Raw genomic sequence first — 11111 nt, forward strand, 5'->3', positions numbered from 1 at the left:
CATTTGAAAACGCTCAATCTTGATAAACGTTCAATTTGTTTGAGGCATGAGGACATGAAATGAAGTTGAAATTTATAACACCAAGACAAGCCAAGAAGGATCAACATACGTTGAAGGAGAAAATAGAAAAAGAAAGAATTGAAAAAGCAGAAATATAGACTGCAGAAGGAAGGCAAATTGAAGAAAAAGAAAAGCAAGTTAAGAAAAAGATTATGGAAAAGGTAGTAGAGAACAAGGTGTTTAATCGATGGCCACCCATGTTTAGTTGCATTCGTTTACGAAAGCGATAGCAATGTTGTAAGCCAAAGATTGGCGGAGAAACTCAAGTTACCAACAACCTTTCATCCGAATCAAGCAAGGATCAAATTCAGTACATGACAATGTGTGAAAGAAGTATTATGTGATATTGCTCCCACAAACTCTTGTCATCTTCTTTTGAGATGGGCATGACTTCATTTTAAAACGCTCAATCTTGATGAACGTTCCCTTTATTTGAGGCATGAGGGACATGAAATGATGTTGAAATTTATGACACCAAGACAAGCCAGTAAGGATCAACATAGGCTGAAGGAGAAAATAGAAAAAGAAGGAATAGAAAAGTAGCAATATAAACTGTAGAAGGAAGGGAAATAGAAGAAAAAGAAAAGGAAGTAAAGATAAAGATGATGGAAAAGGAAGTAAGGAAATAAGGTGTTTCATCGAAGGCCACCCATGTTTAGTTGCATTCGTTTACGAAAGCGACAACAATGCTGTAAGCCAAAGATTGGTGGAGAAACTCAAGTTACCAACAAGCTTTCATTCGAATCAAGCAAGGATCAAATTCGGTACAGGACAATGTGTGAAAGAACTATTATGCGATATTGCTCCCACGAACTCTTGTCATCTTCTTTTGAGATGGACATTGCTTCATTTTAAAACACTCAATCTTGATAAACGTTCCCTTTGTTTGAGGCATGAGGGACATGAAATGAAGTTGAAATTTATGACACCAAGACAAGCCAAGAATGATCAACATACGTTGAAGGACAAAATAGAAAAAGAAGGAATAGAAAAGGAAGCAATATAAACTGTAGAAGGAAGGGAAATAAAAGAAAAAGAAAAGGAAGTAAAGATAAAGATGATGGAAAAGGAAGTAAGGAAATAAGGTGTTTCATCGAATGCCACCCATGTTTAGTTGCATTCGTTTACGAAAGCGACAACAATGTTGTAAGCTAAAGATTGGTGGAGAAACTCAAGTTACCAACAAGCTTTCATTCGAATCAAGCAAGGATCAAATTCGGTACAGGACAATGTGTGAAAGAACTATTATGCGATATTGCTCCCACGAACTCTTGTCATCTTCTTTTGAGATGGGCATGACTTCATTTTAAAACGCTCAATCTTGATGAACGTTCCCTTTGTTTGAGGCATGAGGGACATGAAATGATGTTGAAATTTATGACACCAAGACAAGCCAGTAAGGATCAACATAGGCTGAAGGAGAAAATAGAAAAAGAAAGAATAGAAAAGGAAGCAATATAAACTGTAGAAGGGAGGGAAATAGAAGAAAAAGAAAAGGAAGTAAAGATAAAGATGATGGAAAAGGAAGTAAGGAAATAAGGTGTTTCATCGAAGGCCACCCATGTTTAGTTGCATTCGTTTACGAAAGCGACAACAATGTTGTAAGCCAAAGATTGGTGGAGAAACTCAAGTTACCAACAAGCTTTCATTCGAATCAAGCAAGGATCAAATTCGGTACAGGACAATGTGTGAAAGAACTATTATGTGATATTGCTCCCACGAACTCTTGTCATCTTCTTTTGAGATGGGCATTGCTTCATTTTAAAATGCTCAATCTGTATAAACGTTCCCTTTGTTTGAGGCATAAGGGACATGAAATGAAGTTGAAATTTATGACACCAAGACAAGCCAAGAATGATCAACATACGTTGAAGGACAAAATAGAAAGAGAAAGAATTGAAAAAGAAGAAATATAAACTGCAGAAGGAAGGGAAATTAAAGAAAAAGAAAAGGAAGTAAAGAAAAAGATTATGGAAAAGGTAGTAGAGAACAAGGTGTTTAATCGAAGGCCACCCATGTTTCGTTGAATTCGTTTGCGAAAGCGACAACAATGTTGTAAGCCAAAGATTGGGAGAGAAACTCAAGTTACCAACAACCTTTCATCCGAATCAAGCAAGGATCAAATTCAGTACATGACAGTGTGTAAAGGAAGTATTATGTGATATTGCTCCGACGAACTCTTGTCATCTTCTTTTGTGATGGGCATGGCTTCATTTTAAAATGCTTAATCTTGATAAACGTTCCCATTGTTTGAGGCATGAGGGACATGAAATGAAGTTGAAATTTATAACACCAAGACAAGCCAAGAATGATCAACATACGTTGAAGGACAAAATAGAAAAAGAAGGAATTGAAAAAGAAGAAATATAAACTGCAGAAGAAAGGGAAATTAAAGAAAAAGAAAAGGAAGTAAAGAAAAAGATTATGGAAAAGGTAGTAGAGAACAAGGTGTTTAATCGAAGGCCACCCATGTTTCGTTGAATTCGTTTACGAAAGCGACAACAATGTTGTAAGCCAAAGATTGGTGGAGAAACTCAAGTTACCAACAACCTTTAATCCGAATCAAGCAAGGATCAAATTCGGTACAGGACAATGTGTGATAGAACTATTATGTGATATTGCTCCCACGAACTCTTGTCATCTTCTTTTGGGATGGGCATTGCTTCATTTTAAAACGCTCAATCTTGATGAACGTTCCCTTTGTTTGAGGAATGAGGGACATGAAATGATGTTGAAATTTATGACACCAAGACAAGCCAGTAAGGATCAACATAGGCTGAAGGAGAAAATAGAAAAAGAAAGAATAGAAAAGGAAGAAATATAATCTGTAGAAGGAAAGGAAATTGAAGAAAAAGAAAAGGAAGTAAAGATAAAGATGATGGAAAAGGAAGTCGGGAAATAAGGTGTTTCATTGAAGGCCACCCATGTTCAATTGCATTCATTTACGAAAGGGACAACAACGTTGTAAGCCAAAGATTGGTGGAGAAACTCAAGTTACCAACAAGCTTTCATTCGAATCAAGCAAGGATCAAATTCGGTACAGGACAATGTGTAAAAGAAGTATTATGTGATATTGCTCCTACGAACTCTTGTCATCTTCTTTTGAGATGGGCATGACATCATTTGAAAACGCTCAATCTTGATAAACGTTCAATTTGTTTCAGGCATGAGGACATGAAATGAAGTTGAAATTTATAACACCAAGACAAGCCAAGAAGGATCAACATACGTTGAAGGAGAAAATAGAAAAAGAAAGAATTGAAAAAGCAGAAATATAGACTGCAGAAGGAAGGCAAATTGAAGAAAAAGAAAAGCAAGTTAAGAAAAAGATTATGGAAAAGGTAGTAGAGAACAAGGTGTTTAATCGATGGCCACCCATGTTTAGTTGCATTCGTTTACGAAAGCGATAGCAATGTTGTAAGCCAAAGATTGGCGGAGAAACTCAAGTTACCAACAACCTTTCATCCGAATCAAGCAAGGATCAAATTCAATACATGACAATGTGTGAAAGAAGTATTATGTGATATTGCTCCCACAAACTCTTGTCATCTTCTTTTGAGATGGGCATGACTTCATTTTAAAACGCTCAATCTTGATGAACGTTCCCTTTATTTGAGGCATGAGGGACATGAAATGATGTTGAAATTTATGACACCAAGACAAGCCAGTAAGGATCAACATAGGCTGAAGGAGAAAATAGAAAAAGAAGGAATAGAAAAGGAAGCAATATAAACTGTAGAAGGAAGGGAAATAGAAGAAAAAGAAAAGGAAGTAAAGATAAAGATGATGGAAAAGGAAGTAAGGAAATAAGGTGTTTCATCGAAGGCCACCCATGTTTAGTTGCATTCGTTTACGAAAGCGACAACAATGCTGTAAGCCAAAGATTGGTGGAGAAACTCAAGTTACCAACAAGCTTTCATTCGAATCAAGCAAGGATCAAATTCGGTACAGGACAATGTGTGAAAGAACTATTATGCGATATTGCTCCCACGAACTCTTGTCATCTTCTTTTGAGATGGACATTGCTTCATTTTAAAACACTCAATCTTGATAAACGTTCCCTTTGTTTGAGGCATGAGGGACATGAAATGAAGTTGAAATTTATGACACCAAGACAAGCCAAGAATGATCAACATACGTTGAAGGACAAAATAGAAAAAGAAGGAATAGAAAAGGAAGCAATATAAACTGTAGAAGGAAGGGAAATAAAAGAAAAAGAAAAGGAAGTAAAGATAAAGATGATGGAAAAGGAAGTAAGGAAATAAGGTGTTTCATCGAATGCCACCCATGTTTAGTTGCATTCGTTTACGAAAGCGACAACAATGTTGTAAGCCAAAGATTGGTGGAGAAACTCAAGTTACCAACAAGCTTTCATTCGAATCAAGCAAGGATCAAATTCGGTACAGGACAATGTGTGAAAGAACTATTATGCGATATTGCTCCCACGAACTCTTGTCATCTTCTTTTGAGATGGGCATGACTTCATTTTAAAACGCTCAATCTTGATGAACGTTCCCTTTGTTTGAGGCATGAGGGACATGAAATGATGTTGAAATTTATGACAGCAAGACAAGCCAGTAAGGATCAACATAGGCTGAAGGAGAAAATAGAAAAAGAAAGAATAGAAAAGGAAGCAATATAAACTGTAGAAGGGAGGGAAATAGAAGAAAAAGAAAAGGAAGTAAAGATAAAGATGATGGAAAAGGAAGTAAGGAAATAAGGTGTTTCATCGAAGGCCACCCATGTTTAGTTGCATTCGTTTACGAAAGCGACAACAATGTTGTAAGCCAAAGATTGGTGGAGAAACTCAAGTTACCAACAAGCTTTCATTCGAATCAAGCAAGGATCAAATTCGGTACAGGACAATGTGTGAAAGAACTATTATGTGATATTGCTCCCACGAACTCTTGTCATCTTCTTTTGAGATGGGCATTGCTTCATTTTAAAATGCTCAATCTGTATAAACGTTCCCTTTGTTTGAGGCATAAGGGACATGAAATGAAGTTGAAATTTATGACACCAAGACAAGCCAAGAATGATCAACATACGTTGAAGGACAAAATAGAAAGAGAAAGAATTGAAAAAGAAGAAATATAAACTGCAGAAGGAAGGGAAATTAAAGAAAAAGAAAAGGAAGTAAAGAAAAAGATTATGGAAAAGGTAGTAGAGAACAAGGTGTTTAATCGAAGGCCACCCATGTTTCGTTGCATTCGTTTACGAAGGCGACAACAATGTTGTAAGCCAAAAATTGGTGGAGAAACACAAGTTACCAACAAGCTTTAATCCGAATCAAGCAAGGATCAAATTCGGTACATGACAATGTGTAAAAGAAGTATTATGTGATATTGCTCCTACGAACTCTTGTCATCTTCTTTTGAGATGGGCATGGCTTCATTTTAAAATGCTCAATCTTGATAAATGTTCCCTTTGTTTGAGGCATGAGGGACATGAAATGAAGTTGAAATTTTTGACACCAAGACAAGCCAAGAAGGATCAACATACGTTGAAGGAGAAAATAGAAAAAGAAAGAATTGAAAAGAAGAAATATAAACTGTAGAGGGAAGGGAAATTGAAGAAAAAGAAAAGGAAGTAAAGAAAAAGATTATGGAAAAGGTAGTAGAGAACAAGGTGTTTAATCGAAGGCCACCCATGTTTAGTTGCATTCGTTTACGAAAGCGACAACAATGTTGTAAGCCAAAGATTGGTGGAGAAACTCAAGTTACCAACAACCTTTCATCTGAATCAAGCAAGGATCAAATTCAGTACATGACAATGTGTGAAAGAAGTATTATGTGATATTGCTCCCACAAACTCTTGTCATCTTCTTTTGAGATGGGCATGACTTCGTTTTAAAACGCTCAATCTTGATCAACGTTCCCTTTGTTTGAGGCATGAGGGACATGAAATGATGTTGAAATTTATGACACCAAGACAAGCCAGTAAGGATCAACATAGGCTGAAGGAGAAAATAGAAAAAGAAGGAATAGAAAAGGAAGCAATATAAACTGTAGAAGGAAGGGAAATAAAAGAAAAAGAAAAGGAAGTAAAGATAAAGATGATGGAAAAGGAAGTAAGGAAATAAGGTGTTTCGTCGAAGGCCACCCATGTTTAGTTGCATTCGTTTACGAAAGCGACAACAATGTTGTAAGCCAAAGATTGGTGGAGAAACTCAAGTTACCAACAAGCTTTCATTCGAATCAAGCAAGGATCAAATTCGGTACAGGACAATGTGTGAAAGAACTATTATGTGATATTGCTCCCACGAACTCTTGTCATCTTCTTTTGAGATGGGCATGGCTTCATTTTAAAACGCTCAATCTTGATAAACGTTCCCTTTGTTTGAGGCATGAGGGACATGAAATGAAGTTGAAATTTATGACAACAAGACAAGCCAAGAATGATCAACATACGTTGAAGGACAAAATAGAAAAAGAAAGATTTGAAAAAGAAGAAATATAAACTGCAGAAGGAAGGGAAATTAAAGAAAAAGAAAAGGAAGTAAAGAAAAAGATTATGGAAAAGGTAGTAGAGAACAAGGTGTTTAATCGAAGGCCACCCATGTTTCGTTGCATTCGTTTACGAAAGCGACAACAATGTTGTAAGCCAAAAATTGGTGGAGAAACTCAAGTTACCAACAAGCTTTAATCCAAATCAAGCAAGGATCAAATTCGGTACAGGACAATGTGTAAAAGAAGTATTATGTGATATTGCTCCTACGAACTCTTGTCATCTTCTTTTGAGATGGGCATGGCTTCATTTTAAAATGCTTAATCTTGATAAACGTTCCCATTGTTTGAGGCATGAGGGACATGAAATGAAGTTGAAATTTATAACACCAAGACAAACCAAGAATGATCAACATACGTTGAAGGACAAAATACAAAAAGAAGGAATTGAAAAAGAAGAAATATAAACTGCAGAAGGAAGGGAAATTAAAGAAAAAGAAAAGGAAGTAAAGAAAAAGATTATGGAAAAGGTAGTAGAGAACAAGGTGTTTAATCGAAGGCCACCCATGTTTCGTTGAATTCGTTTGCGAAAGCGACAACAATGTTGTAAGCCAAAGATTGGGAGAGAAACTCAAGTTACCAACAACCTTTCATCCGAATCAAGCAAGGATCAAATTCAGTACATGACAGTGTGTAAAGGAAGTATTATGTGATATTGCTCCGACGAACTCTTGTCATCTTCTTTTGGGATGGGCATGGCTTCATTTTAAAATGCTTAATCTTGATAAACGTTCCCATTGTTTGAGGCATGAGGGACATGAAATGAAGTTGAAATTTATAACACCAAGATAAGCCAAGAATGATCAACATACGTTGAAGGACAAAATAGAAAAAGAAGGAATTGAAAAAGAAGAAATATAAACTGCAGAAGAAAGGGAAATTAAAGAAAAAGAAAAGGAAGTAAAGAAAAAGATTATGGAAAAGGTAGTAGAGAACAAGGTGTTTAATCGAAGGCCACCCATGTTTCGTTGAATTCGTTTACGAAAGCGACAACAATGTTGTAAGCCAAAGATTGGTGGAGAAACTCAAGTTACCAACAACCTTTAATCCGAATCAAGCAAGGATCAAATTCGGTACAGGACAATGTGTGATAGAACTATTATGTGATATTGCTCCCACGAACTCTTGTCATCTTCTTTTGGGATGGGCATTGCTTCATTTTAAAACGCTCAATCTTGATGAACGTTCCCTTTGTTTGAGGAATGAGGGACATGAAATGATGTTGAAATTTATGACACCAAGACAAGCCAGTAAGGATCAACATAGGCTGAAGGAGAAAATAGAAAAAGAAAGAATAGAAAAGGAAGAAATATAATCTGTAGAAGGAAAGGAAATTGAAGAAAAAGAAAAGGAAGTAAAGATAAAGATGATGGAAAAGGAAGTCGGGAAATAAGGTGTTTCATCGAAGGCCACCCATGTTCAATTGCATTCATTTACGAAAGGGACAACAACGTTGTAAGCCAAAGATTGGTGGAGAAACTCAAGTTACCAACAAGCTTTCATTCGAATCAAGCAAGGATCAAATTCGGTACAGGACAATGTGTAAAAGAAGTATTATGTGATATTGCTCCTACGAACTCTTGTCATCTTCTTTTGAGATGGGCATGGCATCATTTGAAAACGCTCAATCTTGATAAACGTTCAATTTGTTTGAGGCATGAGGACATGAAATGAAGTTGAAATTTATAACACCAAGACAAGCCAAGAAGGATCAACATACGTTGAAGGAGAAAATAGAAAAAGAAAGAATTGAAAAAGCAGAAATATAGACTGCAGAAGGAAGGCAAATTGAAGAAAAAGAAAAGCAAGTTAAGAAAAAGATTATGGAAAAGGTAGTAGAGAACAAGGTGTTTAATCGATGGCCACCCATGTTTAGTTGCATTCGTTTACGAAAGCGATAGCAATGTTGTAAGCCAAAGATTGGCGGAGAAACTCAAGTTACCAACAACCTTTCATCCGAATCAAGCAAGGATCAAATTCAGTACATGACAATGTGTGAAAGAAGTATTATGTGATATTGCTCCCACAAACTCTTGTCATCTTCTTTTGAGATGGGCATGACTTCATTTTAAAACGCTCAATCTTGATGAACGTTCCCTTTATTTGAGGCATGAGGGACATGAAATGATGTTGAAATTTATGACACCAAGACAAGCCAGTAAGGATCAACATAGGCTGAAGGAGAAAATAGAAAAAGAAGGAATAGAAAAGGAAGCAATATAAACTGTAGAAGGAAGGGAAATAGAAGAAAAAGAAAAGGAAGTAAAGATAAAGATGATGGAAAAGGAAGTAAGGAAATAAGGTGTTTCATCGAAGGCCACCCATGTTTAGTTGCATTCGTTTACGAAAGCGACAACAATGCTGTAAGCCAAAGATTGGTGGAGAAACTCAAGTTACCAACAAGCTTTCATTCGAATCAAGCAAGGATCAAATTCGGTACAGGACAATGTGTGAAAGAACTATTATGCGATATTGCTCCCACGAACTCTTGTCATCTTCTTTTGAGATGGACATTGCTTCATTTTAAAACGCTCAATCTTGATAAACGTTCCCTTTGTTTGAGGCATGAGGGACATGAAATGAAGTTGAAATTTATGACACCAAGACAAGCCAAGAATGATCAACATACGTTGAAGGACAAAATAGAAAAAGAAGGAATAGAAAAGGAAGCAATATAAACTGTAGAAGGAAGGGAAATAAAAGAAAAAGAAAAGGAAGTAAAGATAAAGATGATGGAAAAGGAAGTAAGGAAATAAGGTGTTTCATCGAATGCCACCCATGTTTAGTTGCATTCGTTTACGAAAGCGACAACAATGTTGTAAGCCAAAGATTGGTGGAGAAACTCAAGTTACCAACAAGCTTTCATTCGAATCAAGCAAGGATCAAATTCGGTACAGGACAATGTGTGAAAGAACTATTATGCGATATTGCTCCCACGAACTCTTGTCATCTTCTTTTGAGATGGGCATGACTTCATTTTAAAACGCTCAATCTTGATGAACGTTCCCTTTGTTTGAGGCATGAGGGACATGAAATGATGTTGAAATTTATGACACCAAGACAAGCCAGTAAGGATCAACATAGGCTGAAGGAGAAAATAGAAAAAGAAAGAATAGAAAAGGAAGCAATATAAACTGTAGAAGGGAGGGAAATAGAAGAAAAAGAAAAGGAAGTAAAGATAAAGATGATGGAAAAGGAAGTAAGGAAATAAGGTGTTTCATCGAAGGCCACCCATGTTTAGTTGCATTCGTTTACGAAAGCGACAACAATGTTGTAAGCCAAAGATTGGTGGAGAAACTCAAGTTACCAACAAGCTTTCATTCGAATCAAGCAAGGATCAAATTCGGTACAGGACAATGTGTGAAAGAACTATTATGTGATATTGCTCCCACGAACTCTTGTCATCTTCTTTTGAGATGGGCATTGCTTCATTTTAAAATGCTCAATCTGTATAAACGTTCCCTTTGTTTGAGGCATAAGGGACATGAAATGAAGTTGAAATTTATGACACCAAGACAAGCCAAGAATGATCAACATACGTTGAAGGACAAAATAGAAAGAGAAAGAATTGAAAAAGAAGAAATATAAACTGCAGAAGGAAGGGAAATTAAAGAAAAAGAAAAGGAAGTAAAGAAAAAGATTATGGAAAAGGTAGTAGAGAACAAGGTGTTTAATCGAAGGCCACCCATGTTTCGTTGCATTCGTTTACGAAGGCGACAACAATGTTGTAAGCCAAAGATTGGTGGAGAAACTCAAGTTACCAACAAGCTTTCATTCGAATCAAGCAAGGATCAAATTCGGTACAGGACAATGTGTAAAAGAAGTATTATGTGATATTGCTCCTACGAACTCTTGTCATCTTCTTTTGAGATGGGCATGGCATCATTTGAAAACGCTCAATCTTGATAAACGTTCAATTTGTTTGAGGCATGAGGACATGAAATGAAGTTGAAATTTATAACACCAAGACAAGCCAAGAAGGATCAACATACGTTGAAGGAGAAAATAGAAAAAGAAAGAATTGAAAAAGCAGAAATATAGACTGCAGAAGGAAGGCAAATTGAAGAAAAAGAAAAGCAAGTTAAGAAAAAGATTATGGAAAAGGTAGTAGAGAACAAGGTGTTTAATCGATGGCCACCCATGTTTAGTTGCATTCGTTTACGAAAGCGATAGCAATGTTGTAAGCCAAAGATTGGCGGAGAAACTCAAGTTACCAACAACCTTTCATCCGAATCAAGCAAGGATCAAATTCAGTACATGACAATGTGTGAAAGAAGTATTATGTGATATTGCTCCCACAAACTCTTGTCATCTTCTTTTGAGATGGGCATGACTTCATTTTAAAACGCTCAATCTTGATGAACGTTCCCTTTATTTGAGGCATGAGGGACATGAAATGATGTTGAAATTTATGACACCAAGACAAGCCAGTAAGGATCAACATAGGCTGAAGGAGAAAATAGAAAAAGAAGGAATAGAAAAGGAAGCAATATAAACTGTAGAAGGAAGGGAAATAGAAGAAAAAGAAAAGGAAGTAAAGATAAA

Source organism: Vigna unguiculata, chromosome 7 (genome assembly GCF_037176805.1).
Source record: "Vigna unguiculata cultivar grain cowpea cultivar isolate G323 ecotype 2 chromosome 7, ASM3717680v1, whole genome shotgun sequence".
NCBI lineage: Eukaryota > Viridiplantae > Streptophyta > Magnoliopsida > Fabales > Fabaceae > Vigna > Vigna unguiculata.